The sequence below is a fragment of the Pan troglodytes genome, chromosome 8, assembly GCF_028858775.2.
Source record: "Pan troglodytes isolate AG18354 chromosome 8, NHGRI_mPanTro3-v2.0_pri, whole genome shotgun sequence".
NCBI classification, from domain to species: Eukaryota; Metazoa; Chordata; class Mammalia; order Primates; family Hominidae; genus Pan; species Pan troglodytes.
The window spans coordinates 22,631,525-22,644,898 of record NC_072406.2 but is presented as its reverse complement, the minus strand read 5'-3'; the positions used below and the strand labels follow the sequence as shown (position 1 = coordinate 22,644,898).

The following is a 13,374-nucleotide window of genomic DNA, read 5'->3' as shown; positions in this document are numbered from 1 at the left end:
CTCCTTTATAATCTTTGTTAATATATTATAGCATGGTTTGCCTATCATATTGGTTTCTAGGAGATTTTTGGCTTAAAGGAATTTAATCCTTTATGTATTTCAAATTTCTCTGCCATTATGTTGATTTTAAATAATTTTAATGGTATATTGTGTTGAACATGTTTTTAAAAAATTTTATATAATCTGTCAATGCTTTTATGATATTAACACTATGTAACTTGCTTCTGAAGGTCATAAAATATTACTTTATAGTTTGTTCTGCTATAAGGACATTACTTTTCATTATATGTAAGTATATGCATATATATACATGAATATGTGTGTGTGTGTGTGTGTGTGCATGTATTGCTAATCAGGGTTCTATTATTTTTCTCCTAATGGAAAGACAATGCCCTAAGCCCTTTATTGAATTGTTTATAATTGCTTAATGATTTTAGTACTATCTTTGTTATAAAAATGAGCATATTTCATAGGTCTGTTTTTAGACTCTCCATTCTTTTGTTCTAACGACTTGTCTATGTCTGTATTAATACTGCATTAATTTTATATCTTAATAATTTATCTTGGTAATTTTGATAACTGGTAGGTCCTGTTTGTCTATACTACTATTATTTTCCAGTATTTCTTGGTTACTTTAATTTTTGTCTTCAATTTAATCTTTGAATTAGCTTATCAAAGTCTCATGAAAATATCCAATTGGACATTGTGATATACGTGGGATGTGATTACTTTTAATCATTTATTGATATTATTCCAATTACTTATATCACCAAAAAGTTCTCAAAACTTTGTGATCTGTGGTCACATTTTCCTTTTAATTATATACTTCCTATTGTTTTTTGGCAATTTGTTTTATGAAATGAGAGTTGAAGAGTATGACCAGCCCTCCTCTTTCATCTGACTAATTCTCTTGCTTCAATTATGCATTAGTTATAGCTGACCACATCTTCCAAGGACCCCAAAACCTCCCTGATTTCCTTTTATGTCTCTGACATTGTTCTCAGTTTCTTCTTCTAATCACTTAATTTAATCAAAATCCTACTCTGATATCTCCACTGAGAACAGGATTTTTTTAATCTACTGGAAACCTCTACTAAAGTAGCATCTCCAGTTTAACATGTCTGATGCAGAAATTACAATCTTCTCAAGAGATTCACCATCTTAAACCTGTCTTACCTCCTCTCTTCCTTAAGTATCTTAGTGAAAGATACCAGGAAATGTTCCCTCAATTCTTTCTCACATATGATTGTCCTCTCTGCTAAACTTACACAGTAACTTCTTTAGCTCATCAACTCCCCATTGTCCTCAAAACTGTCTTGTCCATCAAGATTCTTTCGCCCACTGCCATAGCTTGAGTCACTTAAAATGCACGTCTGTCAATATAATTTCACTGTCTTTATAAAAAATATTCTTAGTTCCCCATCACCTACACTAAACTATGAGTTTCTTGACCTTGAAGTTATCTGACCATCATCTGATCCTTGCCCATTTCTCCAGGATTATTTGCTGCTCCATCCATGCCTCCATTCCATATCGTTTAATTATATAAATACACTTGCAGATTCCCAATATACAAAACTCTACACGTGTCTCCACCTTTTTCTTGTTGATCTCTGTGACTGGAATGCTTATATTCCTTCTTCTCAAGACTACTTCCTGTGCATGCTCCAAGGCTTAGTCATGGCTAAGTCTTTCATTAATCCTCCTCCTCAGGATGGGGTAGGTGTGCCTCTGTTAAGCACCCTGTAGTAACTTCACTATAGCACTTGTCATTTTCTAATCGTTAGGTTATTTTCCTTTCTCCTCTAGATTCTGAGGTTTTTGAAAACAGAACTGAACCTTTTATCTCAGCTTCTCAGACACCTATCACAGTTCCTATCCCATTTGTGATATTTAGTAAATGTCTAGCCAATAGCTACATAAAATTGAATGGAAGTGACCAGCATATTTGAATGTTTAAGTGAAATAAAATAACCACTCAAGGAGGCCTCCCAATATTAAAGCTGTAATATGGTATGGAAGTGTTCCTGGAAAATCAGTGCTGCTACTGTCAGTATTGTGGGGCAGCTCTGCCCTGCTTAGATTCCTTGGGTTTTGCCTCTGATTATCAAAAGACTGTCTCAAACATTTAAGACCACAGGGAATCATGGAAAAATGTTACTTGACTTCAGAGATACTGAATTCTGCATCTAAAGTGCTAAGGGTGAAAAACCAGGTTGCCCTTTCCCTGTTTAATGTCTGAGTGTTTTCAGAAGTTATTGTAACCAGTGTGGATTCAAAAGAGAATATGCACTCTCATTGCTATCCTACCAAAATTCAGAGCCATAAACCCAGTTTTCTATGTATTTCTTTTTCCAACTTGGGGGAGAGAATATTGACTAACAGGATTGAAGACCTTGCTTAAGATACAAACTGGTGCTGGGCATGGTGGCTCATGCCTGTAATCCCAGTACTTTGGGAGGATGAGGTGGGCGGATCACTTGAGGTCAGGAGTTCGAGACCAGCCTGGCCAATGTGATGAAACCCCATCTCTACTAAAAATACAAAAAGTAACTGGGCATGGTGGCACACGCCTGTAATCACAGCTACTTCGGAAGCTGGGGCACAAGAATCATTCGAACCTGGGAGGCAGAGGTTGCAGTGAGCCGTGATTGTACCATTGCACTCCAGTCTGGATGACAGAGTGAGCCCATCTCAAAAAAAACAAAAAAGAGACACAAGGTCGGCTTTTTATTTTCAAACTACCTTTATCACTTCTGTGTGTCAGTAAGGGATATCAATAAGATACTAAAAAGTGGCTGGGCCCAGAGAGGACATTTGATCTATATAATAAACTGAAGAAAAAGTCAATACAAGAAATAAAGATGAATTCAGTGCAGAATAAAAACATGTAAGTTACAGTTACATTTATCTATAAAGATAAATTTAGTGCAGAATAAAAATATGTTTTAGTTACATGGAATATTCTTTTATATCATTTTTAAAGAATAACAGTAATTTACCTCATTGTATTAGTCATTTGATTGATTGATTTTTACTTAGTTAATTCACCTATTTGCCAAAGGAATAGTACAGCTACCTACTTATTCAGAGAAGGCTCTGGAAAGCAGGAGCTTTCCTGTCTGTTTACTTTTTGCCCACAAATTCCCAACCTGCTTCTCCTGGTGATATGGTTTCTATACACAGTGACTTTAGTATAACTTTGACTTCCATTTCAGCAGTGCTTGTGAGAGTTTCATTCAAAGATATTAACATACTACTCTCTTCTTTATTTTTTGTAGAAATGTTCAGTTGTCTAGCTCACAGGGATATCCACAAGCCAGACCCAGAAAGCCTTTGCTACCATTGATGAAGATGCCAAGTCCACAGCCCAACAGCCAGAAGACCCTTGGTCTAGTAAGTGTCACCCTGTAATTCTGTGATCTGAGAGCTCCCAGGAGATGAGACTGGTGAAGAAGCAAGGCTTCTTTGGGTCCCTAATGTAATCTTGGCTGAGGGAGAAGGGTCCTATAATTTCTGGAATAAATTTAAAGGAAGCTGTAAAATTTCCTGCCAGAAAAGTTGCTCTGTCAGCTTCCATTCTCATAATATCACTGGCTGCTCGATTAGAGCTTAAACGCTTATGTAGTCCTTCAATTTTGTCAGTTTTCCCAAATACTTCTTAGCTTATGTCACATACCTACATGTGATGGGAATATACAGTTCGTCACCTACTACTTCAGTTTCCTGCATAATCTGCATCCACACCGAATAACCATGAGCAGAACTCACTAAATGGATACAGACGACTTCTGGAAGGATTTTTCAAGGCACCAGGTGAAATTACTTAAAAGCCAACTGATTCTGCAGACAAGCGTGTCAGCTCCTCTGACACCCCAGGGGATTCACACCCTGGGGAAATTTGTAAATGTGAAACAGAAGCCCAACAATTGTACTGTACAGTGACAAAAACGTCGCTCTCCCCCAAAAACCTGAATAGGTGAAGGAAGTGTACTTTGCATCCTCTAATACAAGCATACATCAAGTTGTCTTGCCAAGTAAAGAATGAGAACAAAATGTACTACTTAGTTTCATTATCTTTTTTTGCCTTTGATCATAGGATTCCATGCACTGGATTTTTACGGATGAAGAATAGGAATGTGTTGAGAAGGGATGGGATGGTGATAAAATTAGAAACTGAATGGTGGTTGTATTGGTTCCTGAACCTTGTTATTCCTCCTACCCCTAAGTTCCATTTAAGAAGGGGTCCCAGGAGGTGGGTGACTCTGGCTGTCGGAAAACATAATTAGGCTTGACTTCTTACCTCTCACCACCAATTCTTACCTCTCACCCTAATTCTGAAGAATTAGGTAACAAAACAAGCTCTGCACTGAGAGTCAATAGGCAAGCTGAACTGTTCAAGTTGAAGACCCAACAGACAAGTCCCAAAAGAGATTGCTTTACCTTTCATCAGCAGGATGGGAAAGATTTATTGCAATGTTAAAATAAAATGTTGAAAATGTATTTTTTAGGAAGTCTACAGTGATGTTTGTCAATCTGACTTCTGTCTGTTCGAAGAATGCGAAATTTCCATAAGGAACTTACAATTAATAGAACAAACAAAACTTGTTTTTTAAATTCTCCTTTAGTTTAACCTTTTTTAAAACAAATTTGGCTATTCGTCTCCAAGGACTGAGAAAATAAGCCACAGTCTTTCTTTCACACAAGTCTTAGAAAGGTTTTCAATAGTCCTTAACTTTCTAGTATGCCACTAATTAAAATTAACTCTTCGGGGAGACTTTAGAAAAAGTATTCTTAAATTATAGAGGTGCTACCACATGTTAGGTTTTGTTTGTTTATTTAGGTCTTAAATCTCTATGAAACATCACTCTTGGAAAATGTCAGTGTATTGATTATGTTCCAAAAATGATACCATACCCTTTTATTAGACCATATCCAGGAGGCAATGAAAATTTATCTTATCTGATGTGACATTCAAAACAACAGTCTAGAAAACTAGGAGAAAAAAAAAATCCAAGAGCTATTTAAAGTAATGGTGTGTGACCTTAATAATCACTTATATCAATTCTGTGACTGAACACTTATTTATTGGTCCTAAGCCTTTGCTTTAGTTAGTAAAATCATTGCAATTAGATAAAGATTAAATATTACATCATATTTTTGTACTATTTGGTGCAGCACCTTTTAAATACTGGACCATCAGTAAATGCTAGCTTATGTTAGTTGTGGAAAGCTCAAATGGAAAGCAAAATAATAATAAAATTAATAATTACATTGCAAAATCAAAGAATGTTAAAGTTGTCAGCATAATATAAGTGATCCAAGTAAAAAGATCTTTGCCTTTGGGAGCCTAATTTAACAATGAGGACCTATTTGATGGCATTGACCATAACAATGGAGAGGGACACAATAATGAAGAGGAGTGAAGTGCACCTGCTAAGTTGTGAGAAGGCAGAACTAAAACCAGCAAATGTAAGACAGAGCACAGCCTTCCTACCCATATCCTAATACTGATATGCTACAGCTTCGAAGCAGAGGCCAAGTGCAGTCAAGAAAATCCTTTTCTCCACAGTTCCCTCTTCCTCAGCTTACCTACTTAGGTTTTTTCCCCTGTTTCTTTCTTTTTTTTTTTAAAGATCAAATTGGACAATAATTGTACATTATAGGCTCCTGAAATAGGTTGAATTGTGTCCCCAAAATTCATATGTTGAATCCTAACCTACAATACCTTAGAATGTAATCTCATTTGGAAACAGGGTGGTTGCAGATGTAATTAGTTAAGATGAAAGTATACTTCATGGACTAGAGGGAGCCTCTAATAAAATATAATCACTATCCTTATAAAAAGGGGAAATTTGGACCCAGATATACATGCAGACCACCAGAGGCCAGGGAAAAGGCATGGAACCGATCCTTCCTCACAGCCCTCAAGGACAACCAACCATGCTAACACCTTGATCTAGGACTTCAGCCTTCAGAACTGTGAGGCACTGAATTTCTGTTGTTTCAGCCACCCCATTTATGATACTCTTTTATGGCAGCCTGAGCAGACTAGTACTACTCCTTTGTATAGACTCCCTAAGTCACATTTTCCAAAGTGATCTGGTCATCAGAATTGTCTGTGCAGCTTTTAAAAATATAATTTTAATGGAAGTTCCCACGAAAGATTCTGATTTAGAAAGTTTGGGGTGGGTCTGGGAATCTTTATTAAAACAAAACCATAAAAACAAAACTAAACAAAAAGTCTGGTCTATGATTCTGATGCAGAGTTGGATTTAAGAACCGCTACTCAAGGGAAAAAGTACAGAGATAATTTTTCCAATGTGAAATAAACTGGTTCTTTGGTTCTAGTTTTTTTCTCTGATTTAGTTGGTGAGCTTAAAAAGTGTTTTCCTCTTCTGGGTTTCTGTTTTCTCTTAGGCAAAATGAGGAGGTTGGACCTTACTATAAAGCACCAAAATTTGTAGTGAATGTTGCTCTTGCCAATATTACTTCCCTAGTTTTGTCAGTGATGAGAACATACAGAATGCTTCCTTCATCATTGTGCACGTGGCAGTCAGTAACAGTTCTACTTCCCTGTGTAGGTCAAACTCCCCATCCCCAGGAAATGGAATCCAAGTTAAAGACGTGTGTGCAGGTGGCTTATTGGAAGGTGAAGCAAACAGGGTAAGCAGAGGGAGAACTTGTATTTCCACAGAGTCTCAACAAGGGCTCAAACCGTTCTCCCACTGACACATGAGCTGAACTAAGCCTTCAAATGTTTCCCAAATTGAGGTTAGGGGGCTGGACTTTGGATCACCACATTGATTAACCACTCACTAAATGTGGGTTGCTTTCAGAGAAGGTGAGGAACCTGTGTGAGAAAGCATCCTTCAGTTGAGGACAGCTCCTAAGGAGGAGTCAGGCTGAGAGGTGACAGGAGTGTCTCAGTTCTAAAGATGGCTGGTCTCCTGGAGGCCACCAAAGCACCTCCTGCAGTTTACCTCCTGCACATTGGATTCTACTTGTTTGGGATATTCACCCCATCTGAGAACAGCTCCCCCAAGATTATGTCTGGCCTCTCTTCCTGGGCAACTTAAAAAGAGGAATGTTAGTTGGATAAACTGTAGTTCTTATTGCTTGCAGCTTACAAGCCAACACTTATCTCCTCCCTTACTCTCCTGCCTATTTTAAATTCTCGTCACCCTCAGCTGCCCACTCTGTTGGTCTATGTGGCTTGCCTAGTGGAATGAGCCACTATCATCACCAAAGCTTTCTCTGGCCATGGCTGCTGCTATAGTCAATTTACCATCATAACTGGACAAAGGAGTATCGAGGAGTCTCCTCTGTGAGTCACCTCAATTCCTCAGTGATTCACCATAATACTTGCTATTCACTTTTATAAGTATGTTCCTTTCAGTATTCCTGAAAGAGGTGTGCAAATTTTACCTATAATTTTTATACTTTTTACTGTTTTTTGTAATGGACATGGGAAAGACACTAAAGTTACTTTATATGGAGGCTTCATAGCTGTGATGGTTAATTTTATGTGTCAATGTGACTAGATCATGGACTGCCCAGACATTTGACTAAACATCATTTCAGGATATGCCTGTGAGGGTGTTTCTGGATGACATTGGCATTTGAATTGGTGCACTCAGTAACACCAATAACATTATCCATCAGTTGAGGGCCTGAATAGAACAAGAAGTGGAAGAAGGAGGAACTCACCCTTTTTGCTTCCTGTCTGACTGCTTGAGCTGGAATTAGTCATTTCTTGTCTTTGGACTGAGACTCACACCATTGGCTTCTCTGCTTTTCAGGCCCTTGGATTCAGACTGAATTGATATCGCCAGGTTTCCTGTGTTTTCAGCTTGCAGGCAGCTGATTGTGGGACTTCTCAGCCTCCTTAATCATGTGAGCAAATTTCACTAAATAATGTAAAGATTGCTTTAGTCAGCTAGCTAGGCTCTTAAATTCTTGAAAGTAAAAGTGATGGCAGGAGTTGACACTGAAGTACTATAACCTGTGACATGGGAGAAGGACTTTTTCTCTTTCTTCTGTATAATCTTCACCCAGAATTTTATAAACTGTGACATGGAAGAAGGACTTTCTCTTTTTTCTATATAATCTTAGTCCAGAATTACTTTTGGAACCGGCTAGAAGAATTTCAAGCACTATCTTTTATTGTGAGAAATACAATAATATTAATTTAAAAATCATATATTTTGTATGCTAGATTGTTGCCTAAAGATATCCCAAGACCCCAAAAGGACATAGTTACTGAAAATCGTGTTCAAATACTGGTTATAATTATCAACATTAAGGTCCTTTAATTCCATATTCTGTGTATTTTAAATAGAATCCTCTATTAGGGAACCAGTATCACTCATGATAAGGGAAACAAAATGCGTTTCAAAATGCACATATTTATTTATGTTTTATATGCTTCAGATTCGAGAAGTGTATTCTGTCTTATAAACCGACAAAGCCTTAGAGGATAGCTCCGTGATTTGGTTCATCAATCTATCATGTTAGGCAAAGCTTATTTCCAAATGTAACAACAAAATACATGATTAAATGTTACAATAAATAGGAAATATGGTTTCTAGTGAAAATGAAACATCTTGTGTATACTATCCTAATAATTTATCTCAAGGCTATTTACAGCATCTTACCAATCTCAAATTTCCAATCAATGATGAATCCAGATCTTGGGCCTTGCATGTCATCATACAGTTTCCTTTTTATAAGGAAGGGCTGTTTTCATGTGTTACATTTCTTCATGCAAATTACACATCAGGTATGCACTAAACAAATTGGTAAAGTAAATTTTGTTGTGATCTAATTCCCATTTGGGGCTACCATAATTGTGTTTCCTAGGGAAAATATATTTGAGTTTCAAGTGTCATAGTTATAAAGGAAATACTTCCCCTGCCTTCCTTACCTCCCTTCCTTGATTTTCCCCACTCCTTTCCTTGTATTTCTTCCTTCTCTTTCATCCTTTCTTAAATATTTATTGAACATAAATTATGTGCCAGGATCTGTGATGGGCTCCAGGGGTACAGAAATGAGATACACTTCCATTCCTTTAAAGAGTTCACAGTGGGCAAGGTGGGAAAAGAAAAACATAAGCACATGCTTACACACATAGATAAATGGGTAACTGCAATACAGTGCAATAAGTAAAATAGCAAAGAAAGATGCAGAAAAAAAGAGGGAAATCTGAGTCCTGAGAAACTTTGCAAAAAAGATAATGTCCTCACCCAACGAGGATGAGGATTTTTTTCCATTTGAGGAAATAGGAACATAGTATTACAGACAGAAGAAAAGGCAGCTCAAAGATCATAATGTCAGTAAAGCATGATGTATTTGGGAACTGCAAATTCCTCATTATCGATAGAACTTAGCTCACAGTAGGAGAGAGGTAAGAGATCAAGTTTCAGAGACAAGTGAGGAAGATCAAACATGTTAGACTGCAAGACTAGTGTTCCCAAATTCGATTATATTGGGAAAAAGCATCAGCAGAGTCATTTTGTGGGCATCAGGAATGGTGTGTGTTAAATCAAGTTTAGCCTAAAGCTGCCTCCTCACATATATTAAGTTTGGTGTAAAAGTTTCTGTGTACATTGTGACTATAACCTAAATGGACTTGTAAACAGACTGTAGCCTATTCTTGTGCCAATCACTGAGTTTTTGCCAATGAAAAGTTGGCAACTTTTCAAACCATGTTCAAATAAGGCAAACAGCCAGATTGGCTGTACCTCACTTCTGTTTTCTGTATATCACTTTCCTTTTTGTGTCCATAAATTTTCTTCCACCATGTGGCTGCACTGGAGTCTCTGAGCCTACTCTGGTTCTGGAGGCTGTCTGATTCATGAATCATTCTTTTCTCAATTAACCTCTTTTAAATTTAGTTTGGCTAAAGTTTTTCTTTTAACAGTGTGCAAGTGCACACATGTGTGGGCCAGTACAATTCTGGTAACAGTTATTAGACTGAGTTGTAGATTTGGTGAGTGTGATAGTTAATGGTGTGTCAATGGTGAGTGGGACACGGGGAACCCAGATTAAACCTTGCCTGTTGGTGCATCTGTGAGAGTGTCTCTGGACAAGAATAACATTTATGTTGGTAAACTCCATGAGATAGACGGCCCTCCCCTGCGTGGTCAGGCATCATCTCATCTGTTAAAAATCTAAAGAAAACAAAAGGTGGCATAAAGGAAAATGTGTGTTTTTTTTCCTGCATCACTGCTTGAGCTGGGACATCTCATCTTTTTATTTTAACTTTTATTTTAGGTTGAAGGGTACATGTGCAGGTTTGTTTTATAGGTAAACTCAAGTCCATGGGGATTTGCTGTACAGATTACTTTGTCACCCAGAACAAATCCACACATATCAATACTAACCTCTAATGTAAATGAACTAAATGACCCCATTTAAAAGGCACAGAGCAGCACTCTGGATAAAAAATTAAGGCCCAATAGTATGTTGTCTTCAAGAGACCTGCCACACACACATTGACACCCACAGGACATCTTATCTTTTCTTCTCTGGTTCTTCAGCTGGGATTTACATCAATGGCTCCCCTGGTTCTCAGGCTCTCACACTCAGACTGAATGACACTTCTGGCTTTCCTGGTCCTCCTGATAGCAGACTTTTCAGCCTCCATGACCATGCAAGCCAGCTCCTCACATTATACCTTTTATGTGCATTTGTATTCTATTAGTTCTCTTTCTCTGGAGAACCTTGACTAATACAGAGGATTAAATAAGTTAAAGGCAAAGATGCCAGTTAGAAAATAGTTATAGAGTTGTTAGAAATTGTAAAAGAGTATAGCAGTATCTCTTATGAAGACTTAGAGGGGAACATGTCAGGATTTAGTGGCTGATAGATCAAAGCAAGAAAAACGAATCATGGCTTAGTCATTCATTCTAACTTGGAAGACTGAATGGTTGAGTGCAGTAATTACTGAAGATATGAACCCTAGAGAACAAGCAAAAACTGCATTAGACCCATTAAATTTGCGGTACATGTAGGAAAGTTTAACTTGTGTTTTTCTTTGTTGCTTTTGTAATGGGAAGTTTATTTTACCCTGCATATTTTTTTCTCTCAGTTGTCTTAGATATATCAACATAGCAGCATAGCCTTCTGTATGTTCCTCCCTGAGACTGTTGCCATTTTCAAAGTGACTTAAAAGATGTTTAGTGTGCTTTGTACAATACTCAGCATGCTACTTTGTGCAAATAGATTCACATACCTTTGGGTGAAGATTTTACCATGAGCCACCCTGAAGTTATCCATAAATGGACAATGACACATTTTTCAACAAGTTGTCACCTATTTTCTTTCTACTTTCTCACTATCTTTAAGTGTAGCACCTCTGACATGAAAGTGTTTTACAAATGGTAACTCACTTATCTTCACACCATTCCTGTGAAATACAATTGTGATGAGAAAACCTGTGATATTTTGAGAGGCAGGTGAGGAGAAAGAAAAACACAGACTATTGATTATCTCTTTCCTCTGTATCAGAGGGGGAAATTATTGCAGGACTATTCATTTCAGTTTTAAGTATTTCAGAAGCTTGTTTCTCCACAATTTTAATGTCTTGCAATTTATCCCTTCACTGCCAATATCCCTAAATCTCATCAAATTATCAATTAAAAAATTAACCCAAACAGTTCTTCACATCTGAAGATAGGCCATTTCTAAATGTCATATCCTGGTGTTTCTTTCTATTCTACCTCAAACAAAGCCAAAGAAACTATACTTCTTCTAAATGCATCTCAAGTCCTATTCTAACACAAGTTTGTGAAATAGGGTTTTCAGGAAAACCATAGTCAGGTAAGATTTCTAAAATAATGCATTTGCAAATTATTTGTGACATATACATAGCAGCATGAGCTTTTTCAATTTTTCTCATTTGTGAATAGTTGGAACTCTGATGGGCTCGTCTAACTTTGGATCTAAGACTGCATTGTTGTTAATGTTCTCATTCCAACAATTGCTGCTGCTTAATGTGTTTATTGACTCAGATACAATACAATTTTCTCAATTCATATATACCTGGGGAAACACACATTAATTAAGCAGACTTCTGCTTTTTAGATGCTCATAGAACTTATTGTGCTGGTGAACATTGGTTATTATTTCACGAATGACTTTCAAAACAAACACTGTGCTCCACGTTAATGCACTGAACCTCAGATATTCAGAGTGACTCACTTAGCAACAGGAATGCAGCTGGGAACCTGCCGGAACTGAAGAAAATAAAAGATGCGAAAATTTGTGATCACAGGCAATAGTCCCTATCACTGCACATTTTGAGCCTAGGTTGGCTTGTATAGCCACTCACACGACCTGTATAGCTACTGCATAGCCAGTGTCTCAAAGACACTGTCAATTCCAATCCCAGTTCTCTCTCTTTCTAACTGTAGCTTTAGGTATCAATGAACCTCTCTGATATTGTTTCCTCCTTTGCCAATATTGAGTTTTTAGTTCAGCAAATTCTTGCAACAAAATTATTCATTTATCAGGCTGTCTCTTAGCTGTGCACTTTGAGAGTTCTGAATGCTTGTAACAGCTTCATTTATGTTTACCACAAATTGGAAACAATCATGATAGCCTTCACCCAGTGAATGGATAGACAAACTATGCGTGCATGCATGCGATGGAATCCTACTGAGCAATAAAAGAGAACAAAGTATTGATTTATGTAAAATATCATGAGTAATAAATGCATATTTCTAAGTGAAAGAAGATATAAACAAGGTCTATATTCTGTATGATTCAATTTATATGACATTTTGGAAAAGGCAAAACTATAGGATGGAAAACGATAAGAAGCATCAGTGATATTCACAAATTGGAGTGAATGGGGGGTATAATTGAGTATAAAGGGACAGCACAAGAGAATTTACTGGGTTGATCCAGCTCTTCTGTATCATGACTGTGATAGTAGATACACCACTCTGTGCATTTGTTGAAACCAGTAGAATTATATATCCCACAGGTGATTTTACTATATTCAGAAAATGGAACACAAACCAAACCAAATGAACTAACTGTATTAATGAGAATAATACAATGAAGAGGTATATAGGGAAATAAAAGAACATACTTAACACTGGAAAATAGGATTTTGATTGGGTGATTTAAGACTAAAGTCAAAATGTACAATACATAAATTTTCTATTCAAGTTAGAAATTAGTTCACAGGTGTATGAGTTAGCAATTCTAAAACTAGCAGGCCCTAGGGTAGAACAACTAAATAAATATATTGTAGCAATTACAGCCAAAATTCTTGCTGTTGGAGGAAGCTCCAACATCCTTGAAAAGGCTAGAATTAACCCTTGATGTTTGATTTGAATTGGAGATATCAGAATTATCTTGATT

General features: G+C 37.0%; 1 long non-coding RNA gene across 3 annotated transcripts in view; it reads left to right on the top strand.

Annotated features, from left to right (window-relative positions):
• Positions 1–13,374, top strand: part of LOC107966900 (uncharacterized) — a 570,559-nt gene that overhangs the window by 84,282 nt on the left and 472,903 nt on the right. For all 3 annotated transcript variants that reach the window (XR_008537673.2, XR_008537675.2, XR_008537674.2), the window contains exons 2-3: positions 3,282–3,396; positions 7,803–7,896. This is a non-coding gene — a long non-coding RNA (uncharacterized LOC107966900). The remainder of the gene's footprint in view (positions 1–3,281; positions 3,397–7,802; positions 7,897–13,374) is intronic.